Source organism: Giraffa tippelskirchi, chromosome 11 (assembly GCF_054371585.1).
Source record: "Giraffa tippelskirchi isolate mGirTip1 chromosome 11, T2T-mGirTip1v1.2.pri, whole genome shotgun sequence".
Classification (NCBI taxonomy): Eukaryota; Metazoa; Chordata; class Mammalia; order Artiodactyla; family Giraffidae; genus Giraffa; species Giraffa tippelskirchi.
The window spans coordinates 117,957,444-117,970,828 of NC_137285.1; the positions used below are offsets into that span (position 1 = coordinate 117,957,444).

Genomic DNA, 13,385 nt, shown 5'->3' on the forward strand with positions numbered 1-13,385 from the left:
TAGGACAACTATTATGCTTTACTGATTGCCAGGACTAGTCATGAGGATTCGTACTGCTGACTTAGTTACTTAGTGTGTGAATGTAGGTCCTGTTTGCCTTTTGAGGGCTTGGAAAAGAGGAAAGTAAAAAGCCAAAGGGAGTTACAAGCTCATCCCTTTGCACTCCTGATAGCTATTTCTGAGGTGTGCTGGGTCCCTGGAGATCATAAATCAGAGGCTGTTTTATGTCCAAATTGACCCGAAGTCTTAAAGCTTATGGAAAAACTTCCAGGGTGGATATGGGGTGCTTTATTTTTTAAAAAACTTTTTATTTTATATCGGAGTACAGCCAATTAACAACGTAGTGGTAGACAGCAAAGGGACCTAGCCATACGTAGACATGTATCCGTCCTCCCCCAAACTGAATATGGGTTGCTTTAGAAATGAGGCTCTACTTAAATTTAGGGAGAATGGAAAGCAGGATGGGATTAAGTAGTATGTGTTGAGGTTATGGATTAGTGATTAGTTAATTATTTTCTTTAAAAGTGTTTTAGGATGATTTCCATCTTTACCTTTTAAGTTTAGCTGTTTCAACAAAATGTACTATTTTTATTAAAAATGAAAAAAAATTGGAAAAGGAAGTGATATGTGGAAAAGCATGACCTAGAAAACTTAAAGGTCATCTGAGCCAACCATCTTTCCCAGGTGCCTGCCTTAGAGAAACCTGGTTATTTGGATCATGTGGCATGAATAAGCTCCCCTTGCCCTTTTAATGATCACATAGACTATTATAGGCAGAATGCTGCTGCTGCTGCTGCTAAGTCGCTTCAGTCGTGTCCGACTCTGTGCGACCCCATAGACGACAGCCCATCAGGCTCCCCCGTCCCTGGGATTCTCCAGGCAAGAACACTGGAGTGGGTTGCCATTTCCTTCTTCAATGCATGAAAGTGAAAAGTGAAAGTGAAGTCGCTCAGTCGTGTCCGACTCTTAGCGACCCCATGGACTGCAGCCTATCAGGCTCCTCCATCCATGGGATTTTCCAGGCAAGAGTACTGGAGTGGGGTGCCATTGCCTTCTCCGATAGGCAGAATACCTAAGAGGAAATAACTGCTTCCTGAGTAGTAGACCTGTCTGTACACCTGATAGACTTCCTTGAAAATCTTATCCATTTTGTTCCTCAAAAGAAAAAAAAAACAACAAACCACGCCAAGGCAAAATCCATGAACCAGAAAACCCAAATTATTCACCAGGCTCAAGTGGAAGATTTAAAATAGCAAAAGGAAGTAAAGCCCATCTCTGTGATGTCAAGCAATATTTTGGTAGATAGCAAAATAGTTGAATTATAAGTCCCTCAAAGTTAAAATATTAACCAGCCCCTTAGGTATGAGATGTGTTGCCAGGCATCTGTATGGAATATAACTGTGTAATCAGACTGTATTGTACTTCTCCACACAAAGAGAACCAAAGCTACTGCTTCTAAAGATTAGGAAACTTTCAGTAGACTGACAGAAGACAGTACAGAGGAAATGGCTTGGGGGTGGAGGAGATGTATGAGGGAGGATGAAAGGAACAGCACTCATACTATCCAAATTAGAGCCAGGATGTTTATGCTCAGATCTTGTCTTGGCTCTGTGTCGAGGGGACTGAATAATGGGGACATGGGAAAGTGTATCTCTGAGATCCCTAAATTAGGCACGAAATATACCAAATTCCTCTTATAAACGCCTCTTATTTGCAGCAGTCTCTGCACATTTCTGAATATTGTGATTAGAATCCAAAGCCAGCTAATGCTAATTATCCCTTCCTTTTTGTTGTTGCTGGTATCCCTTCTGAAGCTGTTCTTTCATTCTGTTGTTTAGAAGTCACATGCCTCCACAGGACTGTAAACTTATGAGGAGTGTTTTTATTTATCTTTCATTTGTTCAAACAGCATATATTTATTGTGCAGCTCTTTCATGCTGGGCACTGTGCTAGGCACATAGGGTATAGTTTTTCACAAGATAGTCCCTGTCCTCACAGAGCTTTCACCTCCCTTAGCATCTTATACATAGTTGGCTTTGTTTGTCAAGTGATGTGGACATTAGGTTAACAGAAATCACTAAATTAACACCATTTAAAATAGCATTAAAACATTTCAGGTTCCAGTGTCTCTAATAAATATTTGGCTATTATTAGGATTGACTGAGTAATACTGACATCAGTGGAGTTTAGACTCAAGACTATATTTAGAAAAGTTAAAAGATGTTACTTTTCTTTCTGAAAGAGAATATCTAATTACGGTTTTTCTTTAGGAATTAAAGTTTGATGCATAATTTGCAAAGTACTGGCGAAGGAAAAGAACAACTATTTGTATCTCATTATTGCTCTCTTTAGAACACGTAAGAGGCAGCAGCAGCAACTGCCACAGGTGAAAACAATTACTGTCCTGGGCCTGAATAGAGAAAATCTTGTTGCTTTCCATTGAGTTGGCTTTCTTTACAGGTGTCATACACAAAAAGAATAAGACTTTAATAGGAGTTTTAATAGTTTTGGAATTAGGAAACTTAAGAACCTCTGTACAGAGCTATGGAGCTATGGGTGGAATTTGCCTGGAGCATTGTTAAATTTTGTGACTTGTGTTCTCTGAGGATTCTTCTGCCTGACTTCTCTTGTTTGCGGAGGGCAGAACCACCCTAATTTGAAATTGGAGAAGCTTGGAGAAGGCTCTGTCTGCCCAGATAGCCTCAGTCTCCTGAAGAGTTCACGCATGGCAGTGAACTAGAGTGGAAACTCACTGTACGATTTTGAGTTTGGAGCTTTGATTTGCCTAATTTCATGTTGTATCCTGTGTTTTCCAGTAGAAAAATGAAAACCTTGGGTTTTCCTAATGTAGACCAATTCACTTTACCAAAGACTGACATATTTTTCACACATGGACAACTGAGTCACACTGTATGTAAGGCTTTCTACTGGAAAGACCAAACATACTCTGGCATCAATTTTATTGAGATAAAGCATAAATACTATTAGTTCATGTTAATATGTTTTTTAAGCAAAGGAACAGTAGACTATCAGTTTGGTGCTTCTTTTTTTTTCTATTCCATCAAGAACAAGTTATTTCCAATTTGCATCTTAAACTCCCTATTATTTTTTATGTTTGCCCTACAGCTGAGTAAATACTTTTTTTGGGATTTGTGATAATTCTCTTGGCTTGGCCTTTGAAGCATGTCTTGGCCTTAGAGACTGTTTATGGTCATTCATACACATTTGTTCCTTCAAAATGTAACTAGGCTTGTGAGAGTCAATTTTGTGCATTTCAACATTAAGTTCTATTTATTGTGATTTATGGGATGAGAAATTGGGTTATATGGCTTCCTAACATCCCACTAAGTATGTATGGCTTTTGATTTTAAGTGATTTACATTATTCTTTTCCAAGTGGAACTGTCATACTGCATTAACAATTTCTTTCAGAATTCCACTAATAAATAACAGATTTTCACTGCTACTATTCCATTGCTTATTCCTTAATGACACCCCTTTCTAGTTGGTTTTGCAAGCTCATGGAGTATTTAAAAACAAATTCTCAGAATGCGCTTAGAACAGTCGGTTCAGACCAGATGCCTTGGAACTAGAGCGCTTTCAGAGTTCTTTCGCCACTCCCGCAATACCAAGTGTAGCTTCCTTTAGTGTCGTTTCGGGTTTTCCAGGGCTCCCCGGGCCTCGGGCTGGGAGAGCGGAAAGAACTCATCGGTTAGTCTGAAGGCAGGCAGGCTGTACAGGCAGCTTTTCCCAGACTCTCCCAGCTCCGGTTTTTCATGCATACCAGCAGAGCCGCTTTTTTCCTCCAGTGATTGAAACCATCTGGACTGCAGGGGCGTCACGTGTGTATGAGAAAATGACATAAAGTTTCAGACCCTCTTGTGTTTTGCTCCAGACCCAGACAGTTCTTGGTCGGATGGTCCGAGGTGAGGGCCGGTCCAGTTCGAGGACCAACTCCTCATCCTGTTCTCCACCCCCATCTTCCCATCCCCAGCGCCCTCCCTCCCCCGCTTTGCGCACTCTCAGCGCGGTTTTCTCGTTCCCTCCAGAGCCTCCGAGCACACCCCTCCGCCGGGCTCCAGCAGCCCACCCTCCCTGTCTCGGGTGGAGGCACACCTCCTCCACGCCCCCCTCCACTCAAATCTGTGCTCCCTCCCTTCTCTCTCGCTTCAGCCCGGCCGCAGCCCCGGGCGCGGATGCCCGCCCGACGACCGCCCTCTCTCCCGGAGCGGCTCCTCCTCCGGGCTGCGCGGCTGCAGGCAAGCCCCCATCCTTGCGAGCACCCAGCCCGGCTGGGGAGCTCAGAGGTAAGTGCGTCCCGGCCGCCGCCCAGGCTTTCCCTGCCCGTCTTCCCGCCAGGAGGTTGCTTGTTGGCCTCAGTGCCCTTGCTCCAGGCCGGGTGGCGGGCAGGAGGGGCGCCGGTTCCGGCTCTGCCGCGCCCTGCCCCGCGGCTGTAGTCTGAGCACTGTCCCCGCTATTCACCACTCTGTCCCGAGGTGTTCCAGTTCGGTGAGTATTAGCGTTCCCGGGCCTCTGAAGGCGCAGAGGAGCAGGGTTGGTGGGGGCTGCCTCCGGGCGGTCCTGGCAAGCCTTGCTTCCCAGCTCCGCTGGGGCGCGCAGTTGGGGGTGGGGAACATGGAGCCGAGGGTCTGGGGAAGCGCAGAGCTGGTGTGCGAGGAGGAGCCCGAGGTCTGGGCGGTCCTGGTAGTGGGCTCTGTGCGAGCTCCTGGATGCGCCCAAGCTGCTGAGCAGCTCTTACCTGCAGCTGTGGTAGTTTGTGTGCAGGCTTCTTCCAGCACACACGCACACACACAGGACTCAAACAAAGGAAAATTAATTTTGCTCTCTATCACTTTATGATTACCTTTACTTTTTTTTTTTGCCGTTCTTTTGAAGTGCATTAAGTATTGAAAGTATTTTTAAGTGACCCAAGACTAAAGGAACATACTTTAGCCAACATTTATGCTACCTGGTTAAAGAACTTAGTAGTTTGTAGAATTCAAGAGACTGAACGTTTTCAAGTGTTTCTAAAGAGAGATTATTGCATTTTCCTGTGGTCTTTATGAGAATGTGGTTTACAATTGAACCTGAGTGAAACAGCTTCACTAAGTAAGAGAATTTCACTTAATGCTGCCTCAGTCCAGCTCTTGCTTTATCCTGATGCGGTTGTTTCTCCTGTTTGGACAGCAGGGTCTTGGGAATGGTGAAGGGGTCATTATCCCATCTACAGGGCTGTTTTGAGCTAGTGCTTATGTGCACGTTCCTCAGTTGGCCATCTTAGGTTAGGGCCACCAAGTTAAAACCCAAGTAACTGTATTACTGTTTTGTTTCTTTATCCTCCCAGGTAATATTTTCAGAAGGTGAATCCCTTCATTGATGAGGTTTTTCAGAAATAGGAGTCTATGGGATCAGAAATGTCCAGTTTTAGAAAGCTAATCAAAGATAGAGACCAGATTGCTCATAGTCTGTCTCCCATGGTGAATTAGGGACCGCACAAAGCAAGAGCTAAAAAGAACCTATTGAATGCGTGGAGTGATTTAAAGCTTCTTGGACTCTGCTGGCTTGGCTAAGGGTTCCCTTATGACTACATAGATTAAGGCTTCATTTTCATTTACCCAATAAATATTACCCTTGGAAAAAACTCCCCAAGATATGTGGGAGATTTTTTCAAGCGTATATAGAAAGTGGTATTATCCCCTAATTGGGCCATAAGGGCTCCCATCATTGATAGACAACCCCAAGGCAACTGTTTCTTCAAAGTATTTTTTATCGATCACTTAAATTGTTATTAGCTTGATGATTGATTAAAAACTTTGCTTTTGGGTTTGTGGACTTGTCGGGGAAAGAGGAGCAACACAGAGAAGAACGAAAAGTTTAGATCTATTGGCCTAAAATATAAGAAGCTCAGAGGAGAAAATGTTCATGAGCCAGGGTAACTTAACAGAAAAGATTTCAGTTAGGTGTTGAAGCAAAGCATGGTTCTGAAATCAGTGGAAAGTTGCTGGGGAGAATTTTCAAGAGAGAAGAGAGTAGACCTTTTGGATTGGAGCTAGGGAGAGTAGTGGTGCTTACTGAGCATCATCTCTGTGCCATATGCCATGTTCTCCCTTCCATCCTCTAGGGCTGTGGTGTAGGTATTGTTCTTCTTGTTTTAAAGAGAAGTGACCACACAGATAAGTAACCTGCTCAGGATCGCACAAGTGGTAAGTGGTGGAGCTGGAATTCCTGCTCCCTGTGGTCTGACTCTAAAGCTTGTCCTTCCCCAGGGGCAGTGGCAGGTTCAGCTGAAGCAGACCCGTCAGCTTGAATTCTGGCTCAGGAGCTGGAACTTCATCCTATTACTCTGTCTGGGTTTTAAAGATTTTTGAGAAAGGAAATGATGGGTAAAGCAGTGTTTTTAGAAGATTTTTATGACATCTGTGTATAGGAATGTGACATGCTTATCTTAGGTAACCTGCAAGATGTAGTTCTTAATTGGCATCCTAAAGAGAGTGAGTGTGGTCAGGATATCTCCTTGTGTAAATTCCTGCCCCGTTCCCCCTGCCCTTTGATGGCTTCGTTCACTGGGTGAGAACCGATTGCACAGACCACAGGGCTGCCAGGGATCAGAGAAGCACTGGATCCGAGCAGGTGAGCGTTGACATGGAATGTGTATGTAGAGCACCATGACTGCTGGTTTGTCCTTTATGTTTCCCACATGGTTCACAATGCTTTGGTGAAAAGGTTTTTCTTTCCTGGCTACCGTGGGGTATAGATCAATGTTGTAATTTGTTTAAGAGCCTAAGTGGCAAAGTTGAACCCCCAAACTAGGGCCTCTACCCTAAAATGTTGTTTAAGTTGAGATGCCCTTTGCCTTCAACATTCCCTTGCTTCTTAAAAATGCCAAAATTTAAAACTTGGCACCAGCAAGGTGAAAATGAATTGAAATTACCTCTCTTATTAACAAGACCAGTTAAGAAAAAATGTAGATATATTTCACTTTTTTGTTATGGAGGAGCAATAGGTTGCATTTGGGTAGTTACTGTGTAGGATTTTAGAAGGGATCGGAAAGCCAGGATTTTGAGATGTGCAAAGCTCTTGCTATCCTGCCACATTTCCTACCAGTTAATTGTGTTGTTCACTTGTCTAGCTTGGGAGCTTGCAGGGCCATCTACTACCCAAGTTTATAGCCAGGCCCTTTGATTCTCTGCAGATAATGGGCACAGGAAGGGCAGCAGTGGGTGGAGCCATTTTGCTAGAATTGTCTTCCACTTTGAATGCAATCTCGATTTCTTACTCTTCCTTGTCAACCTCTAGGCCTTTCCTCTGAATGTGTCAGTGCTCTGAAGACTTGGTTCTTAGGCCAAGGGAGATCAGGTAACAGGCGATGAGACAGAAAAGGGCAGCTGACAGAAAAATCGCTTGTCAACTGGAGAAGTTTTGTTTTATTAATAAACTCATGTTAGTCAACCATGTCTTTTTGTAAAATAGATGCAAAATGGGCTTCCCTGGTGGCTCTGGGGTGAAGAATCTACCTGCAAATGTAGGAGACATAGGTTCAATCCTTGATCCAGGAAGATCCCACGTGCCACAGAGCAATTAAGCCTGTGCATCACAGCTGCTGAGCCTGTGCTCTAGAGCCCGGGAGTCACAACTACAGAGCCCACTTGCCACAGCTGCTAAAGGCCACACTCACTAGAGCCTGTACTCCACAACAAGAGAGGCCACCACAATGAGAGGCCTGTGTATGGCAACTAGAGCGTAGTCCCTGCTCACTGCAACTAGAGAAAAGCCTTCGCAGCAACGAAGACCCAGTACGGCAAAAATAAATTAAAAAAAAAAAAAGATGCAAAACTAAAATTTCATCTCAGTTCTCCAAATTCATTTTTACCTTTAAGAGTCTCTAACTGGAGAGCTTGCCCTATTGAATGAGGCTTTGGTATGTGAAATTCTCACCAGCAGCTCTAAATGTGTCAGGATGTGACTCAGTTTGGGTTTGGACCTCCGAGGAATGTGCCCTCTCTAAGTAGGGAATTTAGAGTCCAAAGATATGGGGTTAAGTTCCAGCTTTGCCATTTATTCAGAAGTGTCTGGAATTTGATGTTTCTTAGCTCAGTTTATCTAGTTCTTCTAGATCAGAGTAATCTCCCAGGATGAACCCGTAGTTCATGCCCTGATTAGTCCTTGGCTCCTTCTCCCATTTCGTATCTTGTATCACTTGAAAGCCATTTTGTTTTATCTGTGGCCTGTGGTTATAGACGAGAAAGGAAAACTATCTAGGATTTTTCTCCAGAGAATGGCAGATCTTTTGGTATGGATTTCTGTGAGAATGCTCTTGAGGTTAGTTTTGAGAGTTGGGGGTCTCAAAAAGAGACTTTGGCAGTGCTCTTGTTTAAATGTCAGAGATGTTTTGGTTGCATTTTTGGCTCATTGCTTACACAGTTGCTAGTGTTTTTATATTTGGTAAGCATCTATCATTTTTATAATTTATTAAAGGAATGATTTACATTTTCCAGGATAGCTAAAAGCTTAGAAAAAGAGGACTAGAATATCCTTTTGATACTCAGATGTAAACTTCTAGAATAGTAGAACCATTTGACTGTTTTAACCCATTCCAACTCCACCTCCAATTATCCTTAAATCTCCACCTCCAAATATTTTTAAATCTTTCTCAAGAGATTTGCTCTTTCTCAAGAGACTGCACAATCTCTCCAGGAAATGTTTCCCGAGCTTTCCAGACTGATGATCACAGATTATCTCTTTGTAGTTAGCCTGAGCTTTTTTTTTTTTCTTAGTGTTTCTTGCTTTTACTCTTTTCTCATGCCTCTTAATGCACAGTTGTTCACAGAGTGGGCAAATTGTCTTTCTTGGACCCTAATGTCAGCTACCAGAAATGTAGATTGCTCCTTCTGTACCCATCTTTTCATTCCCTTTCTCTGGCTAAACAAGCTGAGTTGCTTTCTAGACCTGTGCTTACATGTGTTGTTTTGTGTGTTGTTTTATGAAGGAAGTCAGTATCGGATATGTTGGCAATTAGAGCTTTCAGACTGAAGGATGCTTTTTGGAAATGAAATGTGCTTTTTTCCTCCCTTATCAGCATGAGTAGTTGTGGAACATATGTAAACACTGGAGAGGATCTTTAAAAAAAATATTATCACCAAAAGAATTTTACCCAAGTCTTTTAAGGACTTAAAAAGAATCCAGCCTTTGTAAGATTGCAGTAAAAGTAACAAGCTAACCCAATTAAGGCTTTTCTAGAAGTGTGGGAATCATTTGTTCAAACCAAAATCTAGGACCCCTGAGTAAATGTGATAGAAATAATCTGCTTAACCCTTTATAACAGCATAAGAAAGAAAACCTCTTTTAATGGGCCTCTTGTGATAAAGGGCCATACTAATGAGAGCATGCTGAGAGTCTTGGGTTGTCAGTGTTCTGAAAACTGCTTTGAGTGGGCCAATGTCACTGTTGGTGACTTTCTGTCTTCCTTTGATGTGAATTTGGGATCTTGGGTGTTAATTTGAATATAGTTTGAAGTTTGAATATAGAATATTTGTGGATTTTTTACCCCCTCTTCCTATTCTTTCCTTTCTTGAAGACTAGATTAGAGTAGATATAGCTTTTAATGAAGGAGTCAAAGTCTTAGGACATTTGTCAGACACTAGTCTTCAAGGAAGCATTAGTCATCCAGTCTGGTGTTCAACATTACTGAATATCTGCTATGGACATAGCACATTGGCTAATGCTTTCAAGCATCTCTTTGTTCTCTTATTGCTTTTCTTCAGTAAACATGCTTGATACAAGGTGTTTGATGAATTGAGGAGTGGGTTAAGAAGTTAGATGGGAAGTAATTTTTGGATAACCCTGGTTGGAATATTGTTATAGGGAAGTGGCTGTTTGTACATCACTTCAGGTTCTGATCTGATCTAGATGCTGAGATTACTCCTGATAAAGAGTTTCAACACGTGAGCATATATTTTCTAGTAAGTGAACAGGGTTCAGTCAGTTATTTTTGCTGCTAGTCATGTTAGGTTACGTTTACAGTTGCCGGGAGCTCCACTTAAATGTAGTAGCTCCTGTATTAGAAGGTACCCAGTGGGTTAGTAGTAAGGATTGCGTGAGAAGTTTTTCCTAAAAGTCTGGTCTTGGCACTTGAGCCAGGGATAGATGCTAGGTGCTTAGACCCAAGGGGTTTCTACACAACCAGAATGATCCCAACACTGGGATCCAAAGGGAATAGAAGTTCCCCTGAAATTTTGTACCACGATAGGAGGGGGATCAAAGCTTTTTGCTTCTCAGTAGATGTTAGAATCTATACACACAGACTTCAGGATGAAGAAAACCAGCTTACAAATGACTGTATAGTGCTATATAGGCTTAGGAAGAGGATGGAAAAACAGGATTTAAGGTCAAAGTGTTCATTTGAGTCTTTAATGTCCAATTTATCAGAGATAAAACCACTGTGAGGGTTTTGTTTTGCTGTTTTTTTTTCCTCTACATCTGTGTTTTGACAGGTCACTGCCTTGAATTAGAATAGGATTTAGGGCCAAAGTGTTTATACAGAAAGTGATAGCAGAGTCATGGGAGATAGACAGAGGCTACTTTGTATCTTATTTCAGGTGGACCATTTTTAAAACCCCCATAAGCTCAGCAGTCCAAATTAGTAAGCAGTAACTTTGCTGAAAGGTATTGGTAAAATAACATCTAGCAGCCTTTTGTCTGTTCCAGGTTTAGATATGAGTGAGAAAGCCAATTTGGGAGCAATTTCATGTGCTCAGCTCTGCCCACATTCAAGTCGCCTACGTGGTTCCCATATCCTCGTCACTGGTACTGGTCCCTGGGGTCCAGGGGCAGATCTCAGGATCTGAGGCTCAGCCGTGGTTGAAGCCACATCAACAGCTGGTCCTGGTGGGTCAGCCTTATTTTCTGTGGTTATCATCAGGGCTGAGGGTGTGGGGAGGAAGATGGATGGGACAGGGAGGACAGACAGAAGGGCATGTAGTTCTGTGGAAACTAAGCAAAGCAATAAGCTCTTGGACTTCTTTCCCCCCTCATTGACTTGTACTTTTGTTCTGTTGGAAACTCTTGTCACTTGAGGTCATTCTGTAAATACTCAGTCATTAGCTGAAGGCACTGTGATGCCTACACAGTGGTGGGAGGAGCCCTCCTAAATGGTTCTCTGAATGTGTTTCCATTTTCTTTCCCTCTTTTTCACCTAAGTTTTGATGCCTTTTTTTTTTTTTTTTTTTGGTTTGTTTGGTTTTTAAGGAATAAAATTTGGCTTCAATGTCCAAATTTTTTTTTTTTTGGCTTATGGAGACTAGGGGCTGGGGGCCAGAGTGTGACATGTTGCCGGATAGGAGAGGCTTTTACACCTAGACAAATCTCCAGGAAAGAGGAGACAGAAAAGTTTCCACAGAGAGCGCAAGAATTGGAAATCAGAAGGGAAAATGGCCTGGCAGGTGCTTTGGCCATCGTCACTGTTGCAGCTAAGGTGGGCCTGATGGTTGGATGATGGGGTAGTGCTAAAGATATTATATAATCCACATCATTCCTTGAAGATTTTTTTTTCCTTAAGAGAAAGTATAGTACATTGACTTTAAATTTTTAGTTTATGTGATGTGTCCGCAAGTAAGTTTCCAACACCCTGGTATGTGTCTGACTCGATGCCAGGCATGGTAGTGGGTATAGAAGTATGTGAAAAAAAAAAAAAGAGAAACCAAACTAGTCCTGAACTGAGAACGTTTAACTGTTGCCTGAAGATCTCTATGAAGTATTAAACTATCAAACTTTAAATCCTGAGTCACGAACAGGGGGTCTGTGGCCCTGGATGACGCTTAGAACATGCAGGTTTATGGAAAAGCCTCAGGTTGAATGGAGGCCTTTGGTGATGTTGGAGAGCCCCAAGGCTCACTCCACCCCCCTTTTCTTCTTTATCTGCGCTTTCCCCAGGTGATCCCATGGCTTTAAAGCACTGGCATTCATGGAATGTTTACTTTGTGCCAGACTCTGTTCCAAGGGCTTTACATGCATTAGTGTAATCTTCAGATAGCTTTGTGATGTAGGTACCGTCATCCTCACTTAAAGGTGTGGAAACTGAGGTCAGAGAGATGAACTTCCTTGAGCTCACACAGTTCATAAACTGAAGAGTCAAGATGTGAGCTTAGTTGGAGACTGGATGCCAAACCCTTAACTGGTTCTGTTTAACCTTCTAATTGGTCCTGAACTCCTCTACCCATCCCTTCTCCACATAGCAACCAAACTATAATGTTTGTCCCCTACTTTAGTCTTCATAAGGAATCCTGCCCATTACACTCAGAATTCACGTTTACTACCAAGTCCTTATGTGCTCTAGCCCCTAGCCCTCCCACCCACTCTCTGCCTTCCTGTCTGTGTCTTCTCAGAGCCTTTCCCCTGGAGCTGAGATGCTCTTCTTGAATACTGCCAGTTTGTACTCTCACTTCATTCAGATGTTGCCTCAAATGCGCCACCTCTGGGAGACTTTCCCTGACCATCCAAAGTAAGCTACTCTTAGTCTTTAATCTGTGCTTTGTTTTTATTCCTAAAATTGCATTACGTATTTGTGTGTTTTTCCTGTCTGCTTTTACAAAAATAAACAAATGCCATGAGGTTAGGGAGTTGGTCCATCTGTTTACTGGTATCTTTACTTTTCAAAACAGGACATGGAAAGTTTTCTATAAATATTTGTTAAATGAATAAATGGTGTCATATGCGTTAGATGTGCATGTTTAACATAACTTTACTTGGATAAAAAGTGAAGCAGAAAGGGGCATACAGGTGATATATACAGGTCTGGGTCTTACTTGGGAAACCTGCGTGCTGCAGTCCATAGGGTCACAAAGGGTTGGACATGACTGAGTGACTGAACTGACTGGGTCTTGCTTGGCTTTATATTTATTACCAAAGGCTTTGCCGTAATATCTGGGCAAGAAAATGCTCAGAAAATCTTAGCTGAATGAATGCACTGTTTGATTTGTTTTGAATTCCAGACATAGGAGTTCAGTGAAGGGAGAAAGTAGTATGGTCTGGAGTGCTTAGAAAGAATCCATGGAGGACTTACAGACTTTTGAAGACGAGATGGATTTGGTTGGTCATATAGGAATCATAGAGTAATTTTTCTTAAACTGGGAGGATTATTAAGATGATCTGGTTCAATCTTTCTGTGTACAGACAGGGAAACTGAGCCTAGAGAGGCAAAGGATGTGTCCAAAGGTACATAGCTAGTGTATGCCAAAAATGTCTGGAATCCAGATATTTTCATTGTTAGGTCAATTCTCTTTCCTCTACACAGTGATTTTGGCTTGTGTGGGATAGAAATTAGGATGGAAATTAGGCCTAATTGAATCAACAGGTTTGTACGAGAGATCCATTGGAGATATGATGAGCTGA

General features: G+C 42.5%; 2 protein-coding genes across 10 annotated transcripts in view; both read left to right on the forward strand.

The window, feature by feature from the left end:
• The window catches only part of C11H11orf16 (chromosome 11 C11orf16 homolog), a 73,770-nt gene that overhangs the window by 36,087 nt on the left and 24,298 nt on the right, over window positions 1–13,385 (forward strand). Inside the window, exon 11 of one of the 4 annotated variants that reach the window (XR_014068659.1) lies at window positions 12,380–12,495. The exons of the other annotated variants lie outside the window; for them this stretch is intronic. The gene's annotated coding sequence lies outside the window, so the exon portion shown is untranslated. The remainder of the gene's footprint in view (window positions 1–12,379; window positions 12,496–13,385) is intronic. 4 annotated transcript variants of the gene reach the window in all.
• DENND2B (DENN domain containing 2B) overlaps window positions 1–13,385 on the forward strand; it is a 197,720-nt gene that overhangs the window by 27,072 nt on the left and 157,263 nt on the right. The window contains exons 1-2 of one of the 6 annotated variants that reach the window (XM_081540768.1): window positions 3,714–3,925; window positions 4,173–4,306. The exons of 3 other annotated variants lie outside the window; for them this stretch is intronic. The gene's annotated coding sequence lies outside the window, so the exon portion shown is untranslated. Of the gene's footprint in view, window positions 1–3,713; window positions 3,926–3,994; window positions 4,307–13,385 lie in introns of those variants that run through there. 2 more of the 6 variants (XM_081540764.1, XM_081540767.1) reach the window with 2 other exon arrangements.